The sequence below is a fragment of the Marmota monax genome, unplaced genomic scaffold (genome assembly GCF_021218885.2).
Source record: "Marmota monax isolate L192 unplaced genomic scaffold, Marmota_monax_Labrador192_F-V1.1 WCK01_AAM20220418_F8-fsc00051, whole genome shotgun sequence".
NCBI lineage: Eukaryota > Metazoa > Chordata > Mammalia > Rodentia > Sciuridae > Marmota > Marmota monax.
Genome location: NW_026695202.1, coordinates 5266212 through 5279620, shown reverse-complemented (window position 1 = coordinate 5279620; position 13409 = coordinate 5266212). Strand labels below are relative to the sequence as shown.

General features: G+C 39.0%; 1 long non-coding RNA gene across 2 annotated transcripts in view; it reads right to left on the bottom strand.

The window, feature by feature from the left end:
* The window catches only part of LOC124083093 (uncharacterized), a 41704-nt gene extending 30717 nt beyond the window's left edge, over positions 1-10987 (bottom strand). The window contains exons 1-2 of one of the 2 annotated variants that reach the window (XR_009225427.1): positions 10962-10987; positions 6835-6920 (exon numbers count right to left, since the gene is read on the bottom strand). This is a non-coding gene — a long non-coding RNA (uncharacterized LOC124083093). Of the gene's footprint in view, positions 1-6834; positions 6921-8540; positions 9281-10961 lie in introns of those variants that run through there. The other variant, XR_009225428.1, reaches the window with a different exon arrangement.
* Positions 10988-13409: the final 2422 nt, after the last annotated feature.

Genomic DNA, 13409 nt, shown 5'->3' with positions numbered 1-13409 from the left:
TTCATAAAATAGAAAAATCTGTCATAAAATTCACTTGTAAAAAATTAGAAACCAGAATAGCCAAAACATAGTGAGAAAAGCAAAGTAAGAAGCATCACGATATTGGGCCTCAAATTATACTACAAAGCTATAGTAACAAAATAGCATGGTACTGGCATCAAAACAGGCATGAAGACCAATAGAATATAATGGAAGACATAGAAACAAACCCACATAAATACAGTTATCTGATACTAAACAAAAGTGCCAAAAACATAAGTTGTAGAAAAGAGCATTTTTAACAAATGATGCTGGGAAAACTGGAAATCCATATGTAGTAGAATGAAATTTAATTCCTGTCTCTCATCCTGCACAAAACTCAACTCAAAGTGGATCAAAGACCTAGGCATTATACCAGAGACCCTGCAACTGCTAGAAGAAAATGTAGGCCCAATGCTCCAACACGTTGGCTCAGGAATTGACTTCCTTAGTAAGACTCCGAAAGCACAAGAAGTAAAATCAAAAATCAATAAGAGAGATGGCATCGAATCAAAAAATCTTCTTCACAGTAGAGGAAAAAAGCATGAAAAGAGAGCCAACAGAATGGAAAAAAATCTTTGTTACCTGCTCCTCATATAGAGCATTAATATCCAGGATATACAATGAACTAAAAAAATTAACACCAAAATAATAATAATAATAATAACAACAACAACAACCACCCATAACCCAATGGCCAAAGGAACTAAATGACACTTCTTAAAAGAAGAAATACAAGTGGTTGCCAGACACAGTGGCATATGCGTATAATCACAGCAGCTTGGGAGGCAGAGGCAGGAGGATGGCAAGTTCAAAGCCAGCTTCAGCAAAAGCAAGGTGCTAAGCAACTCAGTGAGGCCCTGTCTATAAATAAAATTCAAAACAGGGCTAGGGATGTGGCTCAGTGGTCAAGTACCCCTAAGTTCAATCCCTGGTTACCCACCCACCCCCAAAAAGAAATACAAGTGGTCAAAAAAAATACAAAAATGTTCAACATCTCCAGCAATTAGAGAAATGCAAATTAAAACTACATTGATATTTCATGTCACTCCAATCAGAATGGCAATGATCAGTTATACACGTAACAATAAATGTAGGTGAGGGTATGGGGGAAAAGTATACTCACACATTGCTGGTGGGACTGCAATTTAGCACAACCACTCTGGAAAACAGTATGGAAATTCCTCAAAAAAATAGGAATGGAACCCCCATATGACCCAGTATCCTACTCTTTGGTATATATCCAAGAGAATTTAAATCAGCATACTACAATGACACACCCACATTGATCCTTATAGCAGCTCAAATTCACAGTAGCCAAGCTATAGAGCCAACCTAAGTGGTGCCTTCAACAGATGAATGGATAAATAAAATATGACATATATACACCATGGAGAATTACTCAGCCATAAAGAAGAATGACTTTATTCAGCTAGTAAATGGATGGAACTGGAGAGTATGATGCTAAGTGAAATAAGCCAATCCCCAAAAGTCCAAGGTCAAATGTTTTCTCTGATAGGCAGAAGCTAATCCAACATAGGGGGGCAGGGATAAAAAATTAATAGAAGAAAGATCAGTGGAGTATACAAAGGGGAATGAAGAGGACGGGGGAGGGATGGGATAGGGAAACACAGTGGAATGAATCTGACCTAACTTTCCTATGGATGTAAATGAATATACCACAGTGAATCTCATCATCATGTACATTTACAAGATACTCGTTTTTTTTTTTTTTAATGATAAGTAAATAGCAGAAAGATCAGTAGAAAGAAGGAAACAGGGGCAAGGAGGAGAAAAGGGAAAGTACTAGGAACTGAATTTGAACAAATGTACTCCATTCTTTCATGATTATGTCAAAATGAATTCTATTGTTATAAATAACATAAAAGAACCAATAAAAAGAGAAGAAGAACCAGGTAGAAATTCTTGCCTTATCAGACAGTCATGGCAATAAATTGACAAATGAAACAGAATAAACCATATCCTGAAACAGACGCCAACGTCCCTGGGAATTTGATTTGATACAGAGAAATTACCCAGTGCATGCCAAAAATCACCCCCAAACAGAAAACATTCTGTAATGTCTTATAATTCTGTGGATGGACGAGCCAGGTCTTTTGTTTCCCTGGGACTCAGTCATGCAGCCCCATCCCGCTACTCGCTATGCTGACTGCAGGGTCCAAAAGGACTGCTCTGGCATGGTGGGGGCCCTGGTGCCACTGCTGGCTGGTTTGCCTACATTCCCTCTGATGGGACCTCCCTATTTGTTAAAGCAAGTTGCAGGACCAGCCCAGATTCAAGAAGAAGAAAATTATATATTACCTTTTGATGGGTAGAGGAGGATACATACAGAAAGAGGATGAATGATCATAGCCAACTTTGGAAACTAGCAAGATGGGTTACAGAGTATAGTGAGAAATGGAGAGCCTCTACAACAGGTTGTCCATATTGAATAACGTAACTAGACCTCCATCTCACATCACAAGTTCAAGGCTTAAATATAGAGGGTCAAACTATAAACCTCTAAGAAAACAAGCAGAACATGCTTAAAACCTTGGAGGAGGAAAAGATTTCTAAAGTAACACACAAACAAGTCCAAACCATAAAAAAAAATAATAATTAAATTTACCTACATTAAAATGCAGAATTTCTGCTCGTCAGAACACCACAAGAAAAAATGAAAAGATTGTATTACATTCTGGGGGAAAAAAATTACAAGATATGCAACCAACAAAGGACTGTTATCCAAAATATGTGAGGAATTCCAAAATATCAATACAGGAAAAACAAAACACAATTTTGAAATGGGGAAAAGACTTGAACAAGAACATCATAGAGGAAAACACATGACCAATAGCCACTAAACATGAAAATATTCTCATCTTTATTCTCACCAAGACTATAGTGAGATTATCACATCAAATTTGTTTGGAGTTGAGGAACAAGAGGTACTTACATACTTTTCTAGTGGAAGCGGAAAGGAACGCTACCAGTTTGAAAAATAATTTGACGTTGATTAATAAGTTTGAAGATGCACAGGCCCCATAACCCAGCAAAACTACTTCTCAGCATATTTCCTGAAGAAACTCTTATACATAAATATTAGAAGAAAAAAAATGTTTAAAGCAGCAATGTTTATAATAACTTTTTTTAATTTATTCTAATTTTTCTACATTACAGCAGAATTCATTTCAATTCATAGTTCACAAATAGAGCACAATTTTTCATATCTCTGGTTGTACACAAAGTGCCCCCTCTCTTCCCCTCCCTCCCCTTTGCCCTATCTAAAGTTCCTCCATTCCTCCCATGCTCCCCCTCCCCATCCCCATTATGGATCAGCATCCTCATATCAGAGAAAATATTCGGCATTTGGTTTTTTGGGATTGGCTTACTTCACTTAGCATAATATTCTCCAACTTCATCCATTTACCTGCAAATTCCATGATTTATTCTCTTTTAATGCTGAGTAATATTCCTTTGTGTGTATGTATGTGTGTGTGTGTGTGTGTGTATATATATATATATATATATATATATATATATATATATATATATATATATATCACATTTTCTTTATTCATTCACCTACTGAAGGACATCTAGGTTGGTTCCATAATTTAGCTATTGTGAATTGTGCTGCTATAAACATTGATGTGACTGCGTTACTATAATAACTTTAAGAAGAAATTCACAAAAAAAAAAGAAATCAAAAAAAGAAGAAGAAATTTATCATTGATAAAAGAATGCATAAGTAGATGGTGGCCTGTTATTCAAAAAATTTATTTTTTAATGGACATTGATAAATTGTATACATTTATGAAGTACAAAGCGATGGCTTTGAGAAATGCGTACAACGTGGAATGACTGAATCAGCTAGATGGCATCTTTGTCGCCTCAAGGACTTATCATGCCTGTTTAACTGAAGGGCTAAAGGCGTTGACCAAGAACATCTCCCCCATCCCCAGCCTCTAGCAACCACATTCTGATCTCTGCTTTTATGAATTTAATTCTTTTTAGCTTCCACATATAAATGAGAACATGCAGTACTTGGCCTTTCTGTGTGTGGCTTGCTCTTTAAATAGATACGAATCCAACAATGAAAATGAGGGAACTCAGCTGGATTTCAAAAGCATAAGGTGCGCAATAAAACCCCGTGACACAACTGTATTCAGTGTCATTCGACCTACACGAAATTGAAAAATACCGGAAACGCTGCCATAGGTGGATTAGAGAGTGATATATAATAAAATCTTAAGGAAAAATAAGGGCATGATAAACATAAAATTCAGGCATTTGTTATCTTTGGGAAGGAAGAAGGAGAAAGGAATCAGAGGCACAGAGTGGCTTCAAGGCTACTGGTAATAGTCTGTCTTTAAACCAGGTACTGCATATATGGGTGTTCATGGTATTATTATTCTTTAAACTCACATGCACATTATAGTTATTACTTCATAGATATTAAGTGTCCAATGAAAGCAATAAAAATTTGAATCTTTTAAAAATGTCCAGAATATAGCAAATGATAAATGACATAGTAGTCAAAATAATAAAATTTTAAACTGAGAGATTTAATTCCTTCTTCCTTGTTTCCCAAAATACTGTTGTCATGAGCAAGCTTTGCCATTAGTATAGAACCAACTTGTTTGTGTCTTTCTATAATGTCAGAATTTATTGAGTAACAATAAATTCATAGGCTGTACCATTTTCACTGAATATTTATGGCTCACCTGGTAGTCATAAGCTGAGCAATCACAAGTTTTTATTCCAGTCTTAACTACTAATATCTATAACACTCAAGTGACACATCAATCACACATCGTACTTTACACACACACACACACACACACAAATATATATATATAACTGAAAAGCTAAGAAAGGGTTAAGGCAACCAACCACAGGGCTTAGGAGACTGAAATAAGATTAAAGGCAGAGAGTAGATACAATTGCAAAGGCCTGCAGAGCCAAAGCTAAGGAACTTATTCTAGGCCAGGGTCCTGACTGATGGCTATTTCAGAGTATCAGCTGGGAGTGGGCCCTGTGTGATCATCAGGGGCTGGAAAAACCACACTGTGCTGAAGCTCTAGGAGACAGATTCAAAGACTCATCTTTGTGTGACTTTCCTGGGCATGGATCTCGATGAATAACCAGATGATGGGGGATCAGTGTACCAGTGTGTCCAGTCTTGGTGTGCTCCTCCTTTTATGGGTCTCAGATAAGCGGGTTGCTTCATTCAGTGCTCTTGTGTGTTGGATAAAACTCATGGGCATGTTTTTTCCTGATACAAGTCTAATACGGCCATGAATACATGTGCTTCTGATTAATTCATTCAGAGGTGGGCTCATTTTCATTAGCATAATTAATTTACCATTTTGTGCCTTATGGTTTTGCTGGGCGGATAGTGGTTGCTTTGTATCAACAAGGAGTAGAGTAATTCCACCTAATCACTTAAACTCAAAATGGAGTAATTCAGGCTGGGGTTGTGGCTCAGTGGTAGAGCCCTTGCCAGCATGTGCGAGGCACTGAGTTTGATTCTCAGAACAACATACAATAAATAAATAAAGATATTGTGTCCATCTACCCCTAAAAATATTTTTTTAAATGGAGTAATTCATGGCAAACTCATGCTTTATAAACTGGAGTAACTTGGGGTAAGGATCAGCCTGAAAACTGCTGTTCTGTACCTCATGGAGTAGCTCAGCCGGGCATGGCCTGCTCTCCACAACTGTGCAAAGGAGCAAGTCCTGGTTTTCACCAGTAATTCTTCCTCTCCATCTTCAGCAGGAAACCTAAGGAAATGAGAAAGCAAGCCATGTGGCTACTTGGGAGAAGCTTCTGGAGACAACAGGAGAATGGAGAGAGAGAACTAAATTGATCTTTGTCCCAGAATATCTAAAGTGAATCAGAGCCACAAGCAGGGTGATGGTAAATCACCATCTGTGGCTTGTGACCTGTGCAGGACATCAGCCCCACCTCACCTCCTTCCACTGCCCCTCAACCCTCTTCTCATCTTAATTTAATATTACTGTGATAGAGATCCTGGTTTGCATTACAAAGCTCTTAACTGGACACCAAAAGGCTCTGTGTCTAACTACTATTTCTTAATCCCCAACATCCCCACCCAGGCTCTGCAGGGCTGCATATGGTGGGAGGAGTCCCACAGTCCCATCGCTTTTCAAACTTGTTACTTTCTTTTTCTCGTTGCCTCCCCTCATCTCATTATTTCTTGCTTAGGGTGGTCTCACTGCCTGGTCTAGCCATCTTGAGTCAATATTCCATTCCTACCAAAGAGATGTCTCTCTTCTTTTAAAATATAAATGGGATCAGTCCCGTGCTAAAAGAGTCATCAACTCCCTTTAAACTCTCAGAAGTGTCCACAGTCCTGACATTGTAATAGTTTTTGAATTTTGCCAAGTATTCATCTGTTTCTCCACATAAAATTTTTCCTAGGAACTCCACCAACATGGATAAACCCAAACCTCATGTTCAAATATTTTTCTTGCTCAAAGAAATTCAGTAATATTTTCAAAATAATTAAAGAGTAAAAGACTTGCAATAAAATATGTTCAATTGACCTAAACAAAGATAACCAGATAAAGACATATGAAGTAAATGAAATCTAACTTTGTCCAAGAGAAATTAAATTTTACTACTATTGAGCATGTCTATCAGTATTCTCAATTTGGGATTCCTGCCCATTACCCTAGTCCTACTAAGTACAAGACTTCCTGATGGGCTCTCAGAAAACTCTCAGTCCTTTTCTTCATATTAATTCATTTCTAAAAGTAAGAGACCATGCAGTTTTGCAAAACTTACTTCCTTGAATTTTAAGCTTAGCTTCTCCCAACATACCATGAGGTCTTGCAAAGTTGCTTAGTCTCTTTGTATTTAAGTTTCATCACCTTTAAAATGAAAAAAAAAAACAATATTTATGTGAAAATTATTATAAGGATAAAACATGACATAGTACAGATCTTTTGGGGCTATTCATCTCCCCATCTTCCTTGGAATCACACTGAGGGCTTGTGAAAGAGATTCATCAGCTCTGTTCAGCGTTGCTAAACCCAAATCTCAAAGAGGAAAGATGAATCAAATTCTATATTCTGACCTGAATGTGTGGTAGGCAGAATTTTAAGATTGACTTCTATTATTGTTTAGATAGAAAGTGATCCCCCACCACAAAAAAAAAAAAAGTTCACATGTTAATGCAGGAGATGAAATGATTAGATTTTGAGCACTGTTACTTAATCAGTGGATTGATAATTTGAATGGATTTCTGGGTGGTGACTCCAGGCATGGCTAGAGGAAGTGGGTCATTGTGGACATGCATTGAGGATTCTCTATTTTATCCCTGGCTCTCCTCATGCACTCGTGCTGCCAACCCCCACCTCACCCCTTCCTGGCTGCCACGAGCAGAAGAACTTTCCCTCTCCATGTCCCCCTTCCACTCCATGTCCCCTTCCACCATGTTCTGCCCCCCTCAGGCCAGAGGAATGGAGTTAGCCAACCATGAACTGAACCTCTGAAACCATGAGCCAAAATAACTTTCCTGCACTAAGCTGTTCTGCTCAGGTATTTTTGGTCACAGAGATGAAAAACTGACTAACACAACCCCCAATGACCCTCGCTCTTGCATAATGGGGGCCCTTTGAGCATGAGGGAGTTTGTGATCATGTGAGCCAGGCTACCTATAGGAGGGCTCCTATGGGTGGGCTTCATTTGAGCACATGAGTATGTATGTATTCTACCCTTTAAAGGCTGAGAGTTTTCTCCTGTTGATAGCAGAAGAAAAAAATTAAAATCCTCCGAGAACCCAGTGGAGCTGGCTTGGACTTCTGACTTAAGAGAAATATGAGATAATAAAATGGAGGTTGCCTTCGGACACGACACCTGTGCTAATTTGTCAGGCAGCAGTAGAAAATGAATTCAATATCCAAACTTGGGAATGACTAGTGACAAGATCCTCTTTCTGTCCCTCATCCTGTACACCCACTGGTTTTGATGATCTCTGTCTACATCTGGAGGTGGGGTTTTGGGTTGGTTGGTTGGTTGGTTCATTGGCTGGTTGGTTGGTTGGTTGAACTGGAAAAAAGTGAAGAGAGGTATTTTCATGAGGAGAAGAACTGAATGGAGAAAAGGGTGAAAGAAAACCCCAGAAAGGTGATGAAGTGGTGTCTAGTTTTCAGCCCTCAAGGAGAAAGAAACTGAGTTTAAAGGCAAATGGGGCTATTCAAGTAGAATTTGAGGGGCTCTGAGTATAAGCAAAGCTTCTTTAGAAGAAATCATGAGTGGGCTGATATGTAGGTCAGTGGTAGAGTGCTTGCCTAGCATGTGCAAGGCCCTGGGTTCAATAGGCTGCACTTAAAAAAGAGAGAGAGGGAGAGAAGGAGGAGGGGGGAAAAGGAGGAATCAAAGAAGAATACACTGTGAAGGAAACCATATCCACCATCTACCCAAATCCTTGGAACACATTGTGCAGACACTCCAGGATTTGAAATCTAACAGAATAATTGCAAGCAAACCTTTTAGTGTAGTCTTTGTCTGGATCCCGGTCCCTCCCATGCTGGGTGGAAGCAGGGATGGGTCTTCTCCGATCTGCTGCATGGACAGCATTAGAGACACATGACCCTCAGGGCCAAAATGAAGATTGAAGTCACATCTTGGAACATCTTCTGGAAACAACTAGGGTTACTGATGGGGATGGGAGGCAGGTGGAGGTATAACTACCGGCTAGCAGAACCCATCAATGAGCTTCCTTTAGCTGACAATAAGAGTTCTACAGCCCCAATCCCCAAATGCTCTTCCTGGCCTAACTCTGTATCCCCTCTTAATTTGAGCAATAAATAGTGTCTGCCTGTTGTAGTTGGCCTTTCTCTCTCAAAGCTGCCCTTTGCCTCCTGCCTAAAGGCCTGCACTTGCTTTTGATCACTATTTCCTGGGCATGAAGATTGTACCAAAGTTTGGTGTCAGCCACAATATTTGCCACAATCTGTTTTGGTATTGGCTTTGACCTTGAAAAGGCTAAGTAACAGAATGCCAGCTTGAATGTCACTTCTGGCCTCTGCGAATGTGCATATTATCAATGAGTAAGTAACTGCATAGTTGTTATTGAATCCAACCAGCAGAACAGTGTCAATAATTGTTAGAGTCTGTAAACAAGTCTGGATGGGGCCTGGCATTTTGCCAGAGGGAGTGGTTTGTGAAGTAACGCCAGCGAGCCATTAAGTGTGGAGATTCCTTATTGGTTGACTGCTGTATCTAGTTTATGTTAATTAGATAAGCTGTGTGGAATGTATAAATACCTCTGTTGTCCTACAATAAACGGCTTCCACTCCTGCTGTATCAACGTACACAAGTTGTTCGTCACCCCCCCGGTTATTTTGCTGCAGCCGGACTGCGGCAAATAATAGAAGAAGATTATCATTCAAAGTCATTATTAATATCTGATTATATACTTTCAAGTATAGGTGAGCATTTTAAATATAACTTATAGTAAAAAAAAATTGTGTACTTTGAATTTTCGAATTCTATGACTCTATTGAAGTATACCTGTATTTTCAACTTGTGAGAGTATGCTAGAATAGCTAATGATGATTGTGAAAGCTTTTGTTTTATAAAAAAACATTATTGGTAAATCTCTAATATATAAAAAAAGAGAACATTAACAACTAGAAATTTTTAGGAAGAATACCATACCCTTTTTAAATCAATAAAGCTTTATAAGAATGTAAATAATATAAAGCAGAACAACAGAGATTAAACTATATCAAAATTCTAATCATTATTAAAGTGTTTGGTGGTTTTGTGTTTGTTTGTTTGTTCACTTTGTGTGTGTGTGTGTGGTGCTGGGGTTTGAACCTAGGGCCTTGTGCATGTGAGATAAGCACTGTACCAACCAAGCTATGTCCCCAGTTCAATGTTTGATGTTTTAACACTCATAACATTAAATAAAATCATCTCTAAAACTATTTGGCTTTCGGTTATTTCATTCCATTTACACTGTGCATTTTCAGTTGTCTCTGTGTTTGTGCGTATGTGTGTGTGTATGTGTGTGTGTGTTGTTGTTGTTGTTGTTTGTGTGTTTGTTTGGTTTTGGTACCAGGGATTGAACCCAGGGCTGGGTGCTCCACATCCCAGCCTTTCAGCTCTTTTTTTCAGAAGGTAATTAGCATACAGCCTAATGAAGCTGGATTACTGACTGTAAACAGAAAGATAAGAGGCCACTTTCATCATTTTTCTTCAGTCAAAGAGAAACCACAAGGCAGACAAGGGATTTTGGAATTGCCTTGTCATGTACTTATCCAAGATGTTCAAACAAGATGAAATAGCAGCTATTACATTTTTAAAAGGCTACTTGAATAAGAGAGAGCCTTTTAGGCAGCACTTTGCAGATTAAAATACCAATATAGCAGGGCTTGCTAACCACCGAAAACTGCCTGCAGAGAGAGTAGTCCATAGGCCAGAACCTGCTGAAAAAGTAACCACAGCAATGTTCCTTATGAGAGCAAGTGCTTCTTATCGGTAATGATGTGCCTATCATACTTTGCCAGGGAAGATGCTAAAATTGGTGTTCATGCCATAAAAGCCAAATTGTAGATGAAAATGCAGAGAACTGTTACCTTAGAAGCCAATTTAATGGATCCATGGCCACATTTCTGGACCTGAGATCTAAGAACAAATTTTTCTCAAGTGGTAGTGTAAAGAAGCAACTACCTACAGAAATAATAGGAATAAAACGTGGAAGTAATTTGATGTCTGCTTCAGAAAAAAATAAAAAGACAGAGAGAGAGAGAGAGAGAGAGAGAGAGAATCTTCTTCAGGTAGTGCACAGAGGTTTTCTTTGTGAAATTGGCTCAAAATTTTTGTCCTTGCTATTAAACAAATCTTCAGTCTATGAATCAAGAATCTTTGTCAGTTTCTACCAAAGGAAAAGGAAAGCTTACCAATTCAGTGGTGACTTCACCGTCGGCTCCAAGGTTTAAAGCTAATCAATCAGGCTGGCTGGGTCAGCTGGGAGAACTGGGCCTTCTCCAGGTGGTTTCTCAATAGCACACAGGCCAGCCTGGGATTGGTGGCATGGTACTAGTCACAGGGATTCAAAACAAGAAAGCCAGCCTAGCCTTCCCCTAAAATGGCTCCCATCAAGGTCTCCTTTGATCTTTCCAGTGGCTAGGTTCAGGGAAACCACTTTAGTTTGTACTTACTTTTCCTGAACATGCTACAGCTCTTGATACCAATCACCACTCGTTTGGTCTTAAAACCAGTGACTTCTAGTTCAAATGAAACTCTTCCAGTTTCTTTATCAATTAAACTGATAGCTATGGTCCCCAGCAGCCACCAGAGACCCTCCCATGGGGGCAGCCTTGCCATCAGGGGTCAGACTGCATCGCAGTTTCAATGACACAACTACAATGTGAAATCGCAAGACTGTGTAGTACTCACAGTCCTGGGGGAGGGGGTGTTCCATGGCACACCTGGATGCCACACCTGGAGGTCAGGAAACACGGGTGGGGGCAGGGGGTGGGGAGCACCTAGGCCAACATCTTTATTTGTTTCCAGGAGTTATCCAAATAAGTTTCCCGCCTAAAAATAGAACACAGTCTGAATATTTTTAGGTTTTCTCAGTCAGTAGAGGATTTTCTCAGCCACCTTGGGTTTCTATTCGGTTGATTTTGAATTTTCCCCTGGGTCCTTTTTGTTCCCTCTTCCCAAGAATTGATCTAAATTCCAAGCAGGTTGGAAGCAAAATAGGGAAATGTCTGCTTTGGAGTGGTTCTGGGCACTACACTGCCGTTGGTTAAAAGGTAAGTGGCAGCTGAGCTTTGGCTGTGGACCTACTTCCACACTGCCACCTGTTGAGGTCCTCCTGCCCCTCTGCATGGTCTCTGCTGCTTTCTACAGCCATCTTCACTGGAACTGAGAGCTCTTCTGCAGTTTCTAAGACTTTGGTGGGGCCTTTGGAAATTGTACTTTTTCTTTCTTGCAAACTGACCTAAGTTTATTTATTTGTCCTATAATTGCCAGGTTCTTTGGGTAAGGATCAGGAATGTCCCATGATTAGAGAGAATGATGTGTCTTCTCTGCATAACATCACTACCTGATGGTATTGTACAATGAGAGGAACCCACACAGCCACTAGCAAGCAGGCATGAAAACTCACACAAGGGGGTTTCTGTCCTTCATCTTAGAGCTGACAAACATCTTCCATGAAAGCTTCAATCAAAATGCAACAATGACACTGGAAGCTTCTAAGGCTAAGTGTTACAAAAAAAGAAAGAAAAAAAATATATATATAGCAAGTTACATTCCTAATTTAAAAATTTCTAATACCTGTATTTTTTTAAGGTAAAAAGAAGCAGGTGAAGTTAATCTTTTGGTTACTTTGTTTTTAACTTTTTTTGTCCTAAAAAAAAAAATAAATAAATAAGAGCACAGATACTGATTACCTCAGAAAACAAATGAATAGCTTAATGAGTTATTTTAAGATCGAGCCCCTGGGTAACTATCATCCAAGTCAAGAAATCAGATTTTGCTGACTGCCTCAGAAGTCTCTGCAAGTGTTCCTGACCAATCTCAACCTACACCTGCCTTCAAAATGTTACCAATTTTTTATTTTTTTCTGTTTAGTAAACTTTAGTTTTTAAAACAGTTTAAGTTTACAGAGAAAAAGATTATTTAGTACAGGGACTGTCTGTACCATACATATACCTTCACACACGCACTCTGTTCCCCCAAGATGAACATCTTAAACATCAATGTGGTACATTCTCTATAGTGAATGAGTTGATATTGATACATTATCAACATTCATCCACTGAAGTCTACAGTTCACTCCCATTTCCTTAGCTTTTACATGACTTTTTTTTTCCATCCCAGGATCCCATCTAGGATACAACATTACGTTTAATTGTCATGTGTCCTTGGGCTCCTCTCAGCTGTGACAAATCTCAGACTTTTCTATGTTTTTGATGATCTTGGCTATTTTTGAAGATTATTAGATATATTGCAAAGTGTTCATCTACGGGAATTTGATATTTTCCTCATGATTAGATTGGGGCTGTGGGCTGTTATGATGATCACAGAGGTAAAGTACCATTTTTGTTATGTCATATCAAGGATGTTGGACCCTGACCTTGTTGAGTCAAGGTGAAACTAATTTTAGGAACATATTTTACTTGTGCAAAAATATCTAAAATACCATCATCTGCATATGCACTCTATATTAAGATTATTAATGAATAGTTTACTTTCTCCTTTTATACTAAGCTTTACATTTTCAGCACATCTCAGTTGGGGTCAGACATATTGCAGTGCTCGATAGCTGTAAGTGGTAGTGGCCACCATCCTAAATAGTGCAGTTCTAAGAGGCTTCTGCCTCCCAGAGTTCCAAG